At 40.8% G+C, this 19,699-nt stretch overlaps 1 protein-coding gene across 10 annotated transcripts in view; it reads right to left on the bottom strand.

Moving 5' to 3' along the window:
- SPOP (speckle type BTB/POZ protein) overlaps positions 1-19,699 on the bottom strand; it is a 190,884-nt gene that overhangs the window by 146,401 nt on the left and 24,784 nt on the right. The window contains exon 4 of one of the 10 annotated variants that reach the window (XM_029573353.1): positions 12,320-12,477. The exons of the other annotated variants lie outside the window; for them this stretch is intronic. The gene's annotated coding sequence lies outside the window, so the exon portion shown is untranslated. The remainder of the gene's footprint in view (positions 1-12,319; positions 12,478-19,699) is intronic. 10 annotated transcript variants of the gene reach the window in all.

The raw sequence follows: 19,699 nt of genomic DNA, 5'->3' as shown, positions 1-19,699 counted from the left end.
GGAACAGCTCCCCTATGAGGAAAGGCTGACTAGGTTAGGGCTGATCAGCTTGGAGAAGACACGGCTGAGGGGGGATATGATAGAGGTCTTTAAGATCATAAGAGGTCTTGAGTAGATGTGAATCTGTTATTTACACTTTCATATAATAGAAGGACTAGGGGGTATTCCATGAAGTTAGCAAGTAGCACATTTAAGACTAATCGGAGAAAATTCTTTTTCACTCAACGCACAATAAAGCTCTGGAATTTGTTGCCAGAAGATGTGGTTAGTGCAGTTAGTGTAGCTGGGTTCAAAAAAGGTTTGAATAAGTTCTTGGAGGAGAAGTCCATTAATGGTTATTAATCAATTATACTTAGGGAATAGCCACTGCTATTAATTGCATTAGTAGCATGGGTTCTTCTTAGTGTTTGGGTAATTGCCAGGTTCTTGTGGCCTGGTTTGGCCTCTGTTGGAAACAGGATGCTGGGCTTGATGGACCCTCGGTCTGACCCAGCATGGCAATTTATGTTCTTATGCTTGCCCAAATTTACTGTCACTCTTTGAGAGATTGTTCAGACAGTAATGGGATGCAATGATGTTTAATAACAACCATGTTGCAACTTTGCAGATGTCTTCAAGTGGAATGGCTTGTAGATGAGCTACTGATATAGCAATGGTTCTAACATGATGAGTCTTGATGGTATCTATAATTTGTAGGCCTCCTACATCATAGGAGTGATATAGTCAGCTAGCCATTTGGACAATGTATGTTTGGCCACTGCTATGCCTAGTCTGTAGGATCATAAGAGACAAATAGCTGAAAAGTTTGTCGATAAGGAAGAGTTCTTCTTCTGTACAAAGCCAATACCTATTTATAGTCTAAGGCAGCAGTTCTTAATCAGTATGTCACCATGAGCTGGGAGGCGAGTCTAGAAAATCTGAAATAAACAGCAAACCCAAGCTTTCTATAACAGCCACATGTGCCTGCAGTCTAAAGAGAGTGAAGAGCAGGGAACCAAGTACTTGAAATGCAAATCATTGCTCCCTGTCTTTCTCTCTCCCCCATTTGGCAATCACTGCCACAACCAACCTAAGCTAAAAATGTTGTGGTTATGCTGGCTTCCCATTCCACAGTGATCACCAGTGGCACATCCTGTGTCACCACTAAGATTATTGCTGCTACCAACTTTGACTGGAAATGTTGCATACTGCTCTCTTCCCCTTGGGCCATGATCCGTGCTGCCACCAGCCTAGCTCAAAAATATGGGGTTCTGTTCCCTGAACTACAACAATCACCATTGAAAACTCCCAGACCACATCCACTGTCCTGTTTAGAAAACCCTATCAACCAATCCAGTTTGATTTTGCTGTGTCAAGTCCCCCATGTGTGTCTTATAGGAGATCTAATTCAAATCTATCCTGACTCTCTAAAATCAGCATCACTCAAACCTCTTCTGAAGAAACCCAACTTAGACACACAAGATCTCTCTAATTTCCGCCCAATCTCCAACCTTCCTTTTGTTGCAAAAATCACTGAAAAATTGGTCAATTCCCAACTATCGGATTTCCTAGACGATCACAATATTCTCTATCCTAATCAATACGGGTTTCGCAAATCCTACAGCACAGAAACCCTCCTCCTCTCCCTTACGGATCACATCATCTTAGGCCTAGACAAAGGTCAAGATTTTCTGTTAGCTCTGCTTGACATCTCGGCAGCTTTTGACACTGTGAATCACTCCACTTTGCTAAGCCGTCTCTCAGACATTGGTATTTCAGGCTCAATTCACAGATGGTTTAATTCATTCCTAAGCAACAGAACCTACAAAGTCAAAATTAACAACAAAGAATCATCCAGTATTAAATCTTCAGTAGGTGTTCCTCAAGGATCCTCCTTATCCCCCACCCTTTTTAACATCTACCTCCTCCCCCTCTGTCAACTGCTTACTAACCTAAGATTAACACATTATCTCTATGCAGAGGATGTGCAGATTTTAATCCCCATAAAAGAATCACTATCAAAGACCCTCCTATACTGGGAAAATTGCCTTCAATCCATTAACCAACTCCTCAACAATTTGAATTTAGTCCTAAATACATCCAAAACCGAACTGCTCATTATTTCAACCGACCATCATGACTCCTCGCTTCAGCCCCCTCATACAGCCCAAATTTCTCATGCTAGAGACCTCGGAGTAATCCTTGACAATCGCTTAAATTTAAAGAAATACATTAACAAAACAACAAAGGAAGGCTTCTACAAACTGCAAGTCCTAAAAAGGCTTAAACCCCTACTGTTTTTCCATGACTTCAGGACTGTCCTCCAAGCCACGCTCTTCGCTAAGACTGACTACTGCAACACTCTTCTTCTGGGGCTTCCACTCTCATCCACAAAACCATTGCAGATGCTCCAGAATGCAGCAGCTAGAGTCTTGTCCAATACAAACCGTAGAGATCACATCTCCCCCATCTTAAAGAACCTACATTGGCTGCCAATAAATTATCGAATCTTACATAAATCCCTTACCATAATCCACAAAACGATCCACAAGCAACAACCGTTGGACCTCCAATTCCCCCTCAAACTTCATTCCTCATCCAGGCCCATCAGAGAATCATATAAAGGATCTCTCCATGTACCTCCTAACAAAATTTCACGCCACACCGCAACCAAAGAAAGAGCATTCTCTATAGCGGGACCCACTATTTGGAACAATTTACCTCCAGACCTCAGACAGGAACCCTGCCTACAAACATTTCGAAAAAGACTTAAAACCTGGCTATTAGCCAAGCTTTCCCTTAATCTATTCAATTTCAGAACTCCTCATCTCAAGCCTACTGGACAACTTACTTAGCGATACCCTTTTATCACAATGGTTATCCCTCTGTCCTTCTCTTTCTTCTTTTCCCAAATTCGATCTCCTTGTTATATGTAACTTTATTACCTCCTCTGATTATTTTACATTTAAATGGTTGATAAGAATTTTTACCCCTTTGTTACATGTAAACCGATTTGATATGACACCTGTCATGAAGGTCGGTATATAAAAGAATTAAATAAATAAATCCCCTGATGCAGGCACAATTGTGCCGAGGGAGTTATTTTTGAAGAGCAGGCATAACGACGGACTTGGTTCTTTGGCGATTATCTTTGCCTCTGGTGTGCGAGCTCTGTTAACGGCATGATTAGGAAGCACCTCTGCGATATTTGCCCTTTGAGATAATTAGATGCATTACGACGACACTGGCTACTTAAAGGAATTTTGAAGCTGGGACAGACACATAACAACAATGGGTGTCATTCCTTTAACATGGGAGATGTGCACAGTGTGAATAATTCACCAGAAGTCTAATATATAGACATTGAACGTTGTATTTCTGGTGACACCAACACAATTTAAGTGCTCTGTCTGAAGTTCCTCTTTTTTCTTAAGGCATGGACTATGACATATTTGGATTCATGGCTTTTAAATATTGAGAACCTTTTTAGAGTAGTTTTTTTTATTTTGTTTGGGATTTTTCTTTGGGGTTTGATACATGAGATGTTAGTAACTGCAGGTGGCGAGTATGAATATGTGAGAATATGATGTTGAACATAGCGCGGTGGAGGGTTAGATGTGGTGTATGTTGGGCTTTGTGTTTTCATACAATATAAGCTTTAAAGTATAAGTTGTTCAATGAGTAAAATTTAAATTTATGTAAGTGGTTAATAAAGCATTGATACATTATCATTTATAACACTATACTGTCTGGATTGGTTGATAGGGCTATAACAATCACCACCATTGCTAGCTGCAAGAGAGAAGATGGCTCAAGGCACGCCCCCATTTTCCTCCTCCTAATGGCTCCGATTATCACATGGAAGGGGCACTTTTTAAAATGAGGGTGGAGAGCTACTGAAAGGGGAATGAGAGAGGGGGGTGAACCTGGGTGGTATGAGAACAAGAGGATAAACCTGATACAGTGGTACTGCTATTGGGGGAGGGAGAGTCGGGGGTGATGAGTACATCACCCTCCAAACAATGGCTTGCAGGATTGAGATTGAGTGAGGACTCTAGGATTAGGGATGCAGTGGGTGCAAAGTGATTGGGAGGGTGGTATGTGTAAGGGTGTGTTAGATGTATTAAGGTGTGTAAGACAGGTTACAGAAAAGTGGGATGGGATGAAAAGATGGTGTGAAACTGAAGGGCCTGGAAAGGGGGTGAGACAAGATGAAAATTGGGAAGGTGAGGAGGAAGGAAAATACGATATAAGAAGGGGTTAAAGGCCAGGGAAGGGATAAGTGACAGAAAGAGCTGGGGATGGTGAAAAAATGAGAAGCAAAGGAAGGTATATTTTATTTGAGGTAGATGCAGGCTGGGTGAGGCAAGAGTGTGGACATGGGCTAGAAAGTAGGTGAAAGAAGAAGAATGGAAAGTTGGGGAGGAGTAAGAGAAAATGGGGCTAGATGCCAGGAAGGGCTGATAAAGAAATTAAAGTCAGAAGAAAATAGATAAGGGGGGGGGAGTACAGAGGGTGAAAATGGGGGACTAGAGAGTGGGTGAGAGGGAAAAGAAGGCTGGAGAAGAAGCGAGACAGAGGGGAGAATGGCTTGACTGGGAGGAATGAGAGTAAGGGATCAAAAGTTGATAGGTAGGTTGAGAGGTAAAAAAGGGAGTCTGAATACTTGCAGGATGGGAGAGGGGGAGGAGGATAGGTGAAATCCATCTATGAGTTCACAGAGAAGAAGAAAAGAGAAATTGAGAAAAAATTTGAAAGATCAATGTCAGACACAGATGTAGTGAAGGAATGGAAAAGGCATAAATTTAAATTACTCGCTTTTCTAAATCCATGTTCAAGGCAAATTAAAACCAGGTACAGAAGGTATTTTCCTGCCTCAGATGGTTTATAATCTAAGGATCTGATTTAGTAAGGCTTTTTTCCCCATTTTGTGTTTATGGGAAAAATGCTTAGTAAATGAGGCCTTAAGTCTCTACGTGAGGCAATGGAGGGATAAGTGAGTTACCCAAAGTCACAAGGAACATGAGTAAGAGAAGTAGGATTTGAACCCTGGCTTACAGTCCACTGCTCTAACCACTATGCTATTCCTCCATGCTATGAAAGGACTTTGGAGAAGACCAACAAAAAAGTGGAAACGAGAGACCCAGACCACCCGATTAGAAAAAAATAAAATGTCCATATAACAAAGGGAGAAAAAGATTTTCAGTTTGTAGTGATTGAAATTGTCAGCTTCAGTGCATCTTTAGACATAAACACAAAAACCTGCAAAACCTCATAAGCTACTTCACAAAGTGGAGGGATTTTGAGTTGCTGTTATGGAAGCAATACCAGAATTTATTTATTTATATATATATATATATATATATATAAATAAAAATTTATTTATTTTTTTTATGGTGAATTGAAAGAGGAAACATCCTAATTTGCTCAGTATAAACTCCAGAATAGGTCAAAATATTTTGATGTCGACAGTGAGCTGCATGAGAGTTGTTCTATCCTTCAGCCCCCATATCAAGAAACTGTGTACAGCACATCAGTCCCACATTTCTCCCTGATGAAATAAGCAAAGATTAAAACTTGTGAAAAACAAAATTTAATTAATTTCAATAATAGTTTATAAATAATTTAAATTGTTTTTAGTGTCATTGTTAATACTAAAATAGGTTTTTTTTGTTTGTTTTTAAGTACAGCTGCAACATGTAGCATGCAGTGTGTCATTCACTTGAACATAGGCTGGCAGGTGTGTCACAATGGAAAAAAGGTTGAGAGCCACTGGTCTAAGGGATGAAGGACTTTTTCACTTTGTGTGTGTGGCCTCTGGAAGAATGCAGGTACATGATGGCTTGATGACGGCATCATAACCTTTGGCAGACATTTGGGGTGAGTGCGAAGCACCATTCTATTGTGCAAGAATTGAATATAAGCAGTATAATGCACTAAAGCCTGAAGTTTGCTGACTCTTCTGGCTGAGGTACTGCTAAAAGGAATAGTAGTTAGAAATTTGAGAGAAACAGAATCCAAAAGGTTCAAGTGGCGGCTTCATCACATGTGCCAGAACCATATTCAGATCCCATGGAACGGGAGATTTTACAAATGGAGATTTAATCTTCCACAAACCTTTCATGAATATGGATACTACGGAAGAATGGAAACAGGCTTAACCTCTGTTTGAACATGGTAAGCAGCTTTAGCACAAATTTACTGATGAGGTGGCAAGACCTGAATCAGAAAGCGCAAATAATTCAATCTTTGGGTTCACACAAAAACAGATTCAGGTTATTGTATTGACACCATGTTGAGAACTTTTTCCATTTAAAACCAAAAACTCTTCTCACTGATGGTTTTCTGGCAGATACTATTATGTCTTCAACCTCTCTGGGTAAGGACAATTCTTATGTCACTGAGCGTTCAATATCCAAGCCATCAAGTTGAGGGAGGAGAGTTTTGGATGAAACAGACATCTCTCTTCTTGAGTTAAGGATGGAGCCAACCGAGAGATAGAGGACTACTGGAGAGCTGTATTAGATATGTGACAGAGACTTATTTGGGCCATGCGGCAACTATCAGGATCAGAAGGGCTTGGTCTGAGCGCTTTTTGCACTGCTCTTGCTATCAGTGAAATCGATGGAAAAGCATACATAAGATCTCCATTCTAGTCTAGTAGAAAAGTGTCCTAAGCTGATCTGAATTTCTTGGGAAGAATGGAATAAAACTTGTTTAAATTTTCTGTTTTGCAACAACACCAAACTAGTTGATTGTAAAAATCTTCAGACTGAAGAAGCTGAAGAAACGTGTGGAGATTCCTGGAAGGTAGGTCACTTGCAGTAGAGCTTGATGTTTGCATGCCCATTCCCTTATCTTTATCCCTCCTTGGCAAAAAGTCCATAACCCTATGCTCCCTTGCTTGTTCACAGAGAACATGGCAACTTGTTGTTTGAATGAGAATACTCTTTGTCTGGAAAAGGTGAGAGAAAATTGATAGAGCATACTTAATCATTCTCAGTTCGAGGAGATTGATCTGAAACTGTTTCTTTGGGATGACTATGTCCCTTGAGTTTGAAAGGGGCTATGAGAGCCCCTCCAACCCCTTGTAGAGGCATCCATGGCCAATGTCCCTTGGTAAGGTGGTGAACATAATGGTGCTCTTTCCTGAAGAGAGTATAGCTACCGGACAAATCCTGTTTCATTTCTGTTGAGATTTCTACATTGGTCATTAAGGACTGACTTAGCTGGTCTCACTGGAAATGAAAGCCTCTCTGCAGGAGAATACATGGGTAGCTAGGAGAAACATAAGTAATTCTGAGGACCAGGCAATCTCTGAGGATCATGCACCACTCCATCAAGCAATGTTGGATTCTCTCCCCTACCAAAGAGGCCAATTGCTGAGCTCAGAAAATAGTTATAAACGTGGTCCAGGCCTTGGCTGGCCTTGCTGTATCTGTTTTGGCTGACAGCATCCCTGCTGTCGAGTGCCAGGCAAAAGTTGCTACTGTTACAGAAGTAGAGATATCATCTGGTATTGCTGAATTGCCAGAAGGGATGTCTGGAAATATAGTCTTTCAAAAACATAGAAGGTACATCTTGCAGAAGACTGCTGTTCTGGTCCCTCAGACAGCACTGCACCTATATGTGCTGTTCCTTAATCTGAGCTACTGTTGCTCTGCGTTTTCCCTCTAAAAAGGTTATCACCTAGGCAAGGCACATAGACTAGCTTTTCATGGACGTTTTCACATAGGCTACTAGCTCTGAACCAAGCCATTCTGCGAGCTGTTAAGGGAAGTTTGACTATGAGTGTGTGGTGGTATCAGAAGCCTCGTAGACAGAAAGAATAAGATAGTAACATAGTAATGACAGCAGAAAAGAACAAATGGTCCATACGATCTGCCCAGCAAGTTTCTTAAGGTAGTAATTGCCACTCCATGCAGGTAACCCCCCCCAAGCCTTAAGGGAGTAATATCATCATCAAAACCAAGCAAATGTCAAACCCATTGCTAGCAACATTTTTACAGGATGAGCATCCTTCTTGATTCAGACAGTGCTGCTTACCTTGATTTGGGGTTTTGGACTCGGCCATAGGAGTCCTGTGCTTCTAGCCTGATATCTGCATATCAGTACCTCAGACCGAAAAATTCAGGGCCTAGCATTGCCTGTCATCTGAATTCAATTCCTCTTTTTTCCCCCGCCATCAAGGTGGAGAGTGATGTTGCAGTTGCGACAAAATCATGAAGCTAATTGGTTAAGGATAGTAATCCCCATACCTTCCGTTAGGGGTAGTATAATAGCTGCTGCTCCATGAAAGTTACCCCCATACATCCTATTCTTCTTTTCCACCTCTAGCCTGTAGAGATCTACAGTGTTTAGCCCATCCCTTTTTTAATTTGCTTACTGTTTTTGTCCTTACCATCTCCACCAGAAGGGCATTCCAAGCATCCACCACCCTCTCTTAAAAGAAATACTTTCCAATGTTGGTTCTGAATTGACCCCCTGGAGTTTCCTTTCATGATCCCTAGTTCTACTGTTTGCTTTCCACAAGAAGAGGCTTGAGGTAATGTATCATTAAAACCTTTCAGGTATCTGCAGGTCCATATCATATCTCCCCTGCACCTCCTCTCTTCAAGGGTATACATATTTAGATACTTTAGCCTATCCTCATAAGTCTTTCCCACACCATTTTGCTCACTCTTCTGTGGACCGTCTCTGTCCTGTCTCTATTCTTTTGAGATACGGTCTCCAGAACTGAACATAGTACTCAAGGTGAGGTCTCGCCTTAGAAGGGCATTATCACTTTTTTTTTTTCTTACTAGTTATTCCTCTCTTATGCAGCCCAGCATTCTTCTGGCTTTTAGCTGCTTACCACCTTCAGATCACCAGATACTATTACCCCAAGGTATACACTCTTCAGCATCTTGAAGTGGCTGAGAGTATGCAACTTCGCTTTCACCAGCTAAAAGAAAAATGTTTCATGTGACAAAGTGTCCTTGAAAGCTCATGTTTTAATAAATTAGTCTATGACGTGCCACTCGACTCCTGTAGTTTTTGTATACTGTCTTAAGTACTGCACCACGTAATACTGGTGAGCAGAAATGCATGCATTAAGCATGGAGCTTTGAAACATCTTTTTGGCAAACTTTTTCCAATAGCCTGGGATCTTTCCCTGGTAGATTATTGAATATATCCTTATTTTCTTTGCTCTTAAGTGCCAAATTCCACAACCACTAATTGAAAGTGTAATTATCCTATTCAAAATCCTGAAGATGTCTAACTCTGTATTTAAGGTTGAATTTCCTTGCCACTAGGACACAGAAAATGGGGGGTTTCCACACATTCTTGTTTGTAATTCCTGCAGGATGAAAGCTGGCTCCGCTTGTGTTTCTAGAGTTTGGAAGAGACCCAAAACACCTGCGAGATTATTTTTGTCCTTATGTATATTTACTCCTAGTGCTTTCCCCAACTTGTCCAAAAATCTGGTGTAGAAAAGGTCTTCCGGTGGAGAAGAGTATTCCAGAGGCTCTGGAGCGGGATCAGAGGAGATCCCAGTCAACCCTTCTTCAGAGCCTAGAAGTTAGGCAACAATAATCCAGAATCCAAAACTGATGAAGATGGCAACTGAGATGATATTCTTTGTCGTCTCTGAGGAGTACGGCCTTGGTGCATGTCCTCTGACTAGCTGGAATCCACTGCAAATGATTGCTGTGGGCTAGACCAATGCATGGGACTCCTGATGGAATATACGTATAGACTGGAGATACTGGGACTCCTTGAGGGTGTAAAGTAGTTATCTCGTAAGAGAGAAGTTGGTAGATACCCTCCTTTTCTTTTGCCAACCAAGAGGTAAAGAAATCCTTCACTAACTGCGCTATTGGTCACGAGGCTGTTATGCCCTCTGATCTAACGTGGGTGATGGAATATCCTTTTCTGATACAAGAATCAAATCTTGCACTCTCTCAAGACTCTGTAGTATCTGGGTTGGAGGCAGACTGGATATTAAAGGAACTAGAAAACAAATAGGATCTAGTTTTTCAAGCAGCAGTCCTTGTTCCACTAATTTTGATGGTGAGACTGCTCTGGTAACTGGCAGTGGCACTATATCCCATTCCCTCCCTCTCAACTTTCTTTGCTGTGCATACAACAGTGTAAGGAGGTCTGTGGCCTGTTGCATCAATGGTTCTGTTTACTGGTCAAAGATGTTGAGGATCAATGTTCCAGAGCTTGATATGTCCAGAGGTTTTGCATCAACAGTGCAGATGAAGCCTTGGTCATCAATGGTGCCAAATCACCATGCATCTACAGCAGTGACTCACTATGTATCAAACTCAAGGCTCTTCATTTTTTTCAGCATCAGCTGCTCTGGTGGTTCCATGGAGTAGTGCCTCATTTTCTTCTCTGCGTGTTGGCTTTTATTACTGACCCCAAGGAACGGCCTGTTCCACAGACGTGAGTGATGTTTTGAAGGAACTCCTGCTCATCTCTATTCCCAGTGAGGCCACACTTTTGGAGGAAGACAAACTGCAACTTCTCCAACTTACACAGTTCGTCCATTTTCCATGTCCTCGATCTCTGGGTACATGGGGGCATCAGTCTACAATTCTGATCATAGTGCAGTCCCAGACAACTGTAACAGAGATCAGGTTCATCGATGATGGACATTTTCCTTCCACAAACAGTCCCTGAATCTACTGACAGTGAAGAGAAAAGGTTTTTATTAAAAAAAAAAAAGGGCTGTTTGGAGATTGCTAAGGCAACGAGACAATTTTAAAGAGAAAAGCTATTAAAACTTTTACAGAAAAACAGAGAGAAAGACAAACGTCCTTGCTGGTGTTCATACAAAAAAAAAAAAACGACTGAGGGGGCTCACTAGGCAACACCCAATAGGGAATTCCCACACATGCCTCAGTAGAGCAAAAGCTCTACCTTGCTATGAGACAAAAGTTCATTCAGTGCCACCAGATGTCATCACATAAGAAATTGCCATGCTGGGTCAGACCAAGGTCCATCAAGCCCAGCTTCCTTTTTCCAACAGAGGCCAAACCAGGTCACAAGAACCTGGCAATTACCCAAACATTAAGAAGATCCCATGCTACTGATGCAATTAATAGCAGGGGCTATTCCCTAAGTAAACTTGATTAATAGCCATTAATGGACTTCTTCTCCAAGAACACATCCAAACCTTTTTTGAACCCAGCTACACTAACTGCACTAACCATATCCTCTGGCAACAAATTTCAGAGCTTTATTGTGCATTGAGTGAAAAAGAATTTTCTCCGATTAGTCTTAAATGTGCTACTTGCCAACTTCATGGAATGCCCCCTAGTCCTTCTATTATTCAAAAGTGTAAATAACCGATTCACATTTACTCGTGTAAGACCTCTCATGATCTTAAAGACCTCTATCATATCCCCCCCTCAGCCGTCTCTTCTCCAAGCCGAACAGCCCTAACCTCTTTAGCCTTTCCTCATAAGGGAGCTGTTCCATCCCCATCATCATTTTTGTTGCCCTACTCTGTACCTTCTCCATCGCAACTATATCTTTTTTGAGATACGGCAACCAGAATTGTACACAGTATTCAAGGTGCGGTCTCACCATGGAGCGATACAGAGGCATTATGACATTTTCAGTTTTATTAACCATTCCCTTCCTAATAATTCCTAACATTCTGTTTGCTTTTTTGACTGCTGCAGCACACTGAGCCGATGATTTTAAAGTATTATCCACTATGATGCCTAGATCTTTTTCCTGGGTGGTAGCTCCTAATATGGAACCTAACATTGTGTAACTACAGCAAGGGTTATTTTTCCCTATATGCAACACCTTGCACTTGTCGACATTAAATTTCATCTGCCATTTGGATGCCCAATCTTCCAGTCTTGCAAGGTCCTCCTGTAATGTATCACAATCCATGTGTGATTTAACTACTCTGAATAATTTTGTATCATCTGCAAATTTGATAACCTCACTCGTCTTATTCCTTTCTAGCTCATTTATATATATATATATATATATATATATATATATATATATATATAGAAAGCACAGATCCCTGAGGCACTCCACTGTTTACCCTTTTCCACTGAGAAAATTGACCATTTAATCCTACTCTCTGTTTTCTATCTTTTAACCAGTTTGTAATCCATGAAAGGTCATCGCCTCCTACCCCAAAGACTTTTTAGTTTTTCTCAGAAGCCTCTCATGGCTAAATCAGCCCTGCTTATCGATGGAAACTTTTTGAGCAAAAGACTCTTGAATTGTATGAAACCCCATTTGGCCTGGGTGATGAGAACTGGTCTGTGTATATGCACCAACAGATTAGAATATATTAGAGCTTCTTAAAAACACTACTCACCGATTTTTCTTTTTCAAAAATTAACACTTTCTGGGCTGGCTTTGTGACAAATGCAATATACTGCCATGCAGATGACAGAGTTTCAACTCCCAGAACAGGTTGTCCATTCTCTTAGCTGGCCAGTACTTGATATGCTGTAGAGATAGCATTCACAGCTCCTGAAAGGAAAGAATATCTGCCATTCCTTCCAATGTGACAACTAGTGGCCAGACTTTAGATTCATGTTAGGTAGGTTTGTGGGAGCCAGAGGTTTATGACCCCTGTGTAAGGACTGTTATAATTAATAGACTAAGGTGGGAGGGGAGAAAATGCCCAAATAGTTGCAAATGAAGTCTCACAGTGCCAGATCTCAGCCCCAGTTCTGGGGCTGAGATCTGGCACTGTTGGGGCCCAACAGGAAAAGCAGGAAACAGCCAGACCAAAACCATAAATACCGGTAAATATAAAATTAAGAATCCTCCGATACAGATCTGATTCCTAGTTAAAATGTGCATCTGGATCCTTGCAATTATTCTATCATATATAGCGTACAGAGTTTTGATGTAGACTGCTGTTAATGCTGTACTGTAAATTGTTTGACTCTGCATACATTAGTTCCTGCTATGTAGAAGCAGGACAGTATGGTTGAACTGAAGAAATAACTGATGTACCATTTAATATCCTTGGAGCTATCCTCAATGGAGTTCTGTTATTTATGGACTTTGCACCTCAAAAGCATGCATGGCAAACGGTAATACACAACCTGTGTCAACAGCACATTTGTGGTTAAGAAAAAAATCCTCTCTGAATCCAATGGCTTTATATTGATTATTTCACTAAGATCACCACACCTACATGAACCAACCAGATAATTTTTAGAACACTAAACAAGGCTACACCCAAGCGCTATTAAGAATTGCAGAGAAGCAACTGGAAGTGGTCCTCCAGTGAAAAATAAAATCTACAACATTTTACAAAACACAGCTGTGTGACCCCACAGTCAGGTTTTCAGGATATCCACAAAGAATATGCATGAGATAAATTTGCATACTATGGACACTATATGCAAATTTATCTCATGCATATAGTGTCACATCAGTTAACATATCTTGTCAAATCTAGATTCAACTTGAGTTACCATAAGTGTCTAGAAACCAATCATGATGCTTGGCTCCGTCCAAATAACCCAGCGAACCAGCAGTCAAGGCAGACCTGAAACGCCTCCAACTTGGCAGGTCCGGTGGTGGTGGGGGAGGGGGGTGTCACATATAACTGGTGCCAGTTATACTTCAACCCATCATGTTTGTGGAGTCACAGGGAGCTGTAAGCTGCTTGGTATTTCCATAGTTCTTCTTGAATGTTGAGATCTTGGCTTTCCATTGCATGGATCAGTTCCAGAAAATGTGGAGAAAAGGTAGTTCCAACAATCCACTGCAGGTCAATAATACCTGGTGGAGGAGCCCCTTGTTCTGGTAGATCATGGAAGTATTCACCTTTTCCATTCTGGGTTCCTGAAAGGTCCTCATTGTTCTTTACCCAATTTGGAAGTCAAAATGAGTAAACAATGCTCATCATAACCTTCAGGGGTTCAAGGTCTTGGCAGATTGAAGATATTCCAAATTCCAATGATCGGTATGGGCCTGGAGTGGTTGAGCAGCTCTCTCAAGGTAATGCCTCCACTCTTCAATAGCAACCTTTAGAGTCAAAAGTTCTCAGTCTAGGTTGGAATAGTTATGCTCTGCAGGTGATAGCTTATAGGAAAAAAGTGCACAAGGATATATATTCAATTTGTAGTAAAGATTTTGTTTTAAAAGCTAAAATTAATACCGACATGGCCTTTTCTCCAACTAGATTCATTTAGAACAGTTTTGCAAGTACTGGTCTTAAGTAATTTGAACTATTGCAGCACTTTGCTGGTAGATCTTCCAGGTACAATATTACATGCTTTGCAATTAGTATAGCATGCCACAGCAAGACTGATTACAGGAGTTAAAAATTCCAACCACATTATGCCAATATTACAATCCACACACTGGCTTTCAGTAAAATGTAGATCTCAATTTAGAATTTTAAATTACAATTTATAAATGGTTGCACTCTGAAAGCTAATATGCTGTGACTAATAATCTATGTCAGTACGAATCAACAAGTGCACTGAGGTCTTCAGGCACAAATCTTTCAGCACTAACGGCTGCTCAGAGGTAGGATCCATTTTCAGTTTAATCATCCTAAAAAAAAAAAAAAAAAAAGGTGCAAAATCGATTTAAAGAGCAGCTTCAGAACTATGGATACTGCATTTCAAGGCCTCCTGACACTGCTGGAAGCCAGCATAGGTGAAAGCATATGCTGCATTTCAAGTCTCGACCCTGCCTCCATCTGTAAAAGTGCTTGCTGATGTGACATTTCAAATCCTGCCTCCCTTCCCCTAACCAACCAGAGTGCCTGCTGACTGGTTCCACTAATGCAGCATTTGAAGTGCCTCCCCTCACCCACCAGGCTCCCAGGCCCCACACCAAAAGCAGAAATGCAATGCTGAACAGCACAGGGGTGACAGCAAGCATGCTAACAAAGAAGAAAAGAGGATCCTGAAGCTACCACCAGTAAAGATGAATGCTGTTGCAATCTGAGGAGGGGGGTGGGGCGGGCATGCTAGTTAGGGGATGGGGACAGAGCAGGATATACACTGAGTGGATAGGGAAATCAACTTAATATTGTTTTACTGTCTCGGCTTCAGTCTATCAAAATTAACTCTTATTTATCCAGTAAAATAGTAATTTTTTCCTATGGATTTTCTCCTGCATTTGTTGCTATAACAAACCCTGACAAACTCCCCAGAAAAATAAAAATTGAAAATGAAAATCCTACTCATAGGGCCAGATTGCTAAACACGCAAAAAAATGGCATTCTCTTATCTAGGCCTCAGGTTGTGGAATGCACATGAATATGAGCTGAGTGGGGCATTAAACCTTTAGGAAAGGGGTAAAAGCATGGTTCTTTGTGAAGGTATATGAGGTCAATTTTAAGTGTTGATTGTTTTAAAATTGTTTATAGAGTTGTTTGGTTTATGGATATTTTGTGTTTGTTTTAAAAATCCATACTGAACACAAATCACGAAAACTGCAAAATGTAAGTTTGAAAATAAATAAATAATGGATACAAATTATGGCAAAGATCGCTCCCAAAGCCACTTCAGATGCATCTGTTTCCATCACGGGAGCAGGCTGAACCAGCAGGGGAGATGATGTGAAGGCATTCTTTAACTGATCAAAGTGTTCCTTTGTGCTTCCGGGGGTAAATGGAATTTAACTTTTTTAAGCAAAGAAGTCAAGGATGCCACAATATTAGCCAAATTCTGGTTAAGTTTACAGTAGAAATTAGAAAATCAATTAAAACACTGAATGGCTTGATGCTTTGTGAGACCTCCCAATGGCATACTGCTTTCACCTTCCAGGGAGGATAGTATATAGCCTGGAAATTCTATAGACTCCTGGTCAGACATTCCTCGGCTTTCGCACACAGCACCTCCTGAAAACATGTTGTATAACATCGGTCATGTGCTGTTCATGGACCTGGAGTTGCCTGAATAAATCAGAATATAATCACAATATACTACCACAAAACAGGTCTAAAATATCTCAGAAGATATCATTGACCAGTATTTGGAATGTAGCATTGGCATCTAAGTCCAAAGGGCATAACCAAATATTTGAAAAGCCCACATCGAGGACAAAATACTGTTTTCCACTTATCTCCTGCTTTAAAATGAATGAAACTGTAGGCCCCTAGTAGATTCAATTTGTAGAAGATATGAGCTACCCAACCCCAATTTAATAGTTCTGGAATTGGGGCAGTGGATTGTGTCAAACTAATTCTTTTCATGGCTCCATAGTTCACACAAAAATGTATTTATTTATCTGTAGCTTTTATATACTGACATTCGTTTAGTAACATCACATCGGTTTACAATTAACTTAACATCTAGCAACAGTGCTTTACACATGAACAACTGAACTGGTTAGAATTAATAACAATACTAGTTACATCTAAGGAACAGATGAAGAAGATAAAGAAGTACAAACTAGATAAATCAGAGGTTAAGAAGTTAAAAGATCAAAACACATTTTACAATAAAATAAGTTAAAATACAAGTTGCAAAAAAATTGCGAGGTTGAGAAACTAGAATGATTAAAACTCGTACTACATGTGAAAGAAATAAATTGAGAATATAAGCGCAAAGATTTGGTATATGTAAGATAGGAAGGGGATAAACAAGAAGAAAGGTGGAACATCTAAGGAATAGATGGGATAGAAAAGCAGACAAAGCATATAAAATACATAAATATTGCAGGATAATACTATAAGATGCAAAATTGAGCAATAAATTGAAGCTATGTAAATTAGGAGGTAGAAAATTAAGGCATTGGCAATAAATGGTAAACTGCAGGGGGTATGAGGGGGAAATGTCTACTGCTATTATGGGGGTGAAGGATCGTTAGGTAAATGCTTGTAAGAAAAGCCATGTTTTAAGTTTTTGTTTAAACTTTTTTGGGCATGATTCCTGACAGAGGTCAGGGGGCATATTGTTCCAGCTTGTCGGCCCAGCTATAGACATGGCGTGTTCTCTAGTTGAGTTGAGTAAGGTTGTTTTGTGAGAAGGCGTGTGTAATGTAGCAGTGTGTTGTGTTCTGAGTGGGCTGGCATGTTTGCGGAAGTGTAGAGCATTATTGAGCCAGTGCATGTTTCGGTATGTAGGGTTTTGTGTATTAAAGACAGTGTTTTGTATTTTATCCGTTGTGCGATGGGGAGACAAATGTAATTCTTTGAGGACAGGAGTGATGTGTTCAGATCTGCGGGTGTTGGTAATGTAAGATCCCATCTTTTTCTTCACAAATAGTACAGGGGCCCTGCCAGAGAGGTCAACCTCCTGATAATGCATTTTGGTAGATACTCCTGGAAGTAGAGTATCTAAGGCTGCAAGTTCTGGCTCTGACATGGTATAGATTCACCCATAAGGAACTTTGGAATTGGGCAACAGATCAATAGAATAGTCCCACTGAAGGTGTAAACTATCCAAAAATTAAACATAGAATTCACTATAAAGTTGTGTTATTGATATAAGATCATGTACAATCCAAAAATGGTATGTTTGGGGATGAACTTACACCTGTATATACCACAATGCTCCCTTAGATCAGCAAATACAGGGCTCATAGAGGTGCTATCAATTCATAAAACTCACTTGGGTTTAGTGTGGGACAGGGCATTGTCAGTTGCTGGACCTACAATTTGGAATTCAATGTCTGTGTCATTACATACAGTGACTGACACAACAAAGTTCAAAGCAGAATTAATAATCATGGCTTTTCAAGGATGCCTTTAAAGAACAACTGCAAGAAGGAAACACTTAAGGGGACAGATATTAAATTTGTAAAAGTATATGTGATGTCTGATGAGAGAAAATTAAGATATGTGAAGATATGTTTTTGCATGTTCTCTTGTATTTCATCATGATCAGTAGCATGAGTGGCATAGAAATATTTTTAAATAAATAAAACTGACACTTGTTTGAATGAGTGGCAGAGAGAATGAAGAGAGCAGCGAGGCTATCTGAACCCAAGCCCTGTGGTGCAAGTACTCCCCAAAACGCCAACCTCCGAATTTATGCAAGCCTCTAGGGGTTAATCACGAATGGCCACTGAGGAAAAGGAGCACCAGTGATGCCCGAACCTGTGCTTGTACTGTAGAGAACCGAGGCATTATGCTTTGACCTGTTTCTAGACGTGACCTGCAGGGAGAGACCAAGCCTTGGTTCCTAGGGGAAAGGATAGCTAGATGAATCGAGCTGAAAAGGGTTCACATTCTCCCTTGCTTCTGTGAACAGCCTTAAAGTTCTCCCCAAACTCCTAGAGTATTCACGTCTGGGGGGTGGGGGGGGGGGGGGTCGATCTACATTTTCACCTCCCCACAGCTCAAGAAAGCCTAATACACTATGCCCTTGTGGATTCGGGTGCGAGTGCACATCAGCCCTTCACCCCCCATCGCATATAGTTCTTTTGGATTACCAAGCCCCATCTGGATGACTCTACATTTCTTGGCATTGAATCCCAGCTGCCATATGTTCGACCACTCTTCCAGCTTCCTTAAATCCCGTCTCATTCTTTGTACTCCTTCCGGAGTGTCCACTCTGTTGTAGATCTTAGTATCATCCGCAAATAGACGAACTTCCCCTTCTAACCCTTCCACAATGTCGCTCACGAAGATGTTGAACAGAACCTGTCCCAGCACCGATCCCTGAGGCACTCCACTTAACACCATTCTCTCTTCAGAGTAGGTTCCATTTACCATCACCCGTTGTCTTCTATCTGTCAACCAGTTTGTAATCCTTGCCAACACTTTGGAGCTGACTCCCAAGCTTCTCATTTTGTTGATGAGTCTTCTGTGTGGGACCGTATCAAAAGCTTTACTAAATCCAAGTAAATTACATCGAGCACTCTTCCCTGATCCAGTTCTCTAGTCACCCCATCAAAGAAATCGATTTAGATTAGTCTGACAGGACCTTCCCCTGGTGAATTCTTAAAAGCTACTTTTTTTGCTTTTATTAAATCAGCCACTTCCTTTGTGAACCAGCTGGGATTCTTATTTCTCTTACTTTTGTTTACTTTTCTAACATACAAATTTGTTGCTTTAGTAATTGCTTCTTTTAGTTTGGCCCACTGTTGTTCGACGTCTCCCATTTTCTCCCAGTCTTCAAGTTCTGCCTCCAGATATTTCCCCATTTCAACAAAGTCTATTTTTTTTTTTTGAAGTTCAAAACTCAGGTCTTTGTGACACTTCTCTGGATCCTATTTGCAATATCAAACCATACTGTTTGATGATCACTGGTACTGAGGTGGGCACCCACCCGGATATTAGAGACATTATCCCCGTTAGTAAGCACTAGGTCAAGTAAAACTCCCTCCCTCGTGGGTTCCATTACCATTTGTTTGAACAGAGCCCCTTGCAGGGCATCCATTATCTCGCTACTTCTGTTAGATTCTGCAGAAGGGATTCTCCAGTCCACGTCTGGCAGATTAAAATCACCAACAATCAATACTTCCCCCTTCTTTCCCACCTTTATAATGTCTTTGATCAGATCTCTGTCTAGTTCTTCCATTTGAGTCGAAGGCCTGTACACCACTCCAGTAAAAATGGATGTATTGTCATTTTTTTTAGGACGGCCCATAATGCCTCTTCTCTACCCCACTTTCCTTTCAGTTCAGTTGCTTGGATATTATTTTTGACAAAGTGCTACTCCTCCCCCTTTTTTGTCCTGTCATAAAAATGAAAATATAACATATCAGTTTCTGAATTCCCTATCAATCTCATAACATCAAGAGCGGGGAAGCGCAAATTACATGGCAG

This window comes from Rhinatrema bivittatum, chromosome 12, assembly GCF_901001135.1.
Source record: "Rhinatrema bivittatum chromosome 12, aRhiBiv1.1, whole genome shotgun sequence".
NCBI lineage: Eukaryota > Metazoa > Chordata > Amphibia > Gymnophiona > Rhinatrematidae > Rhinatrema > Rhinatrema bivittatum.
This window is presented reverse-complemented; position numbering and strand designations above follow the sequence as displayed.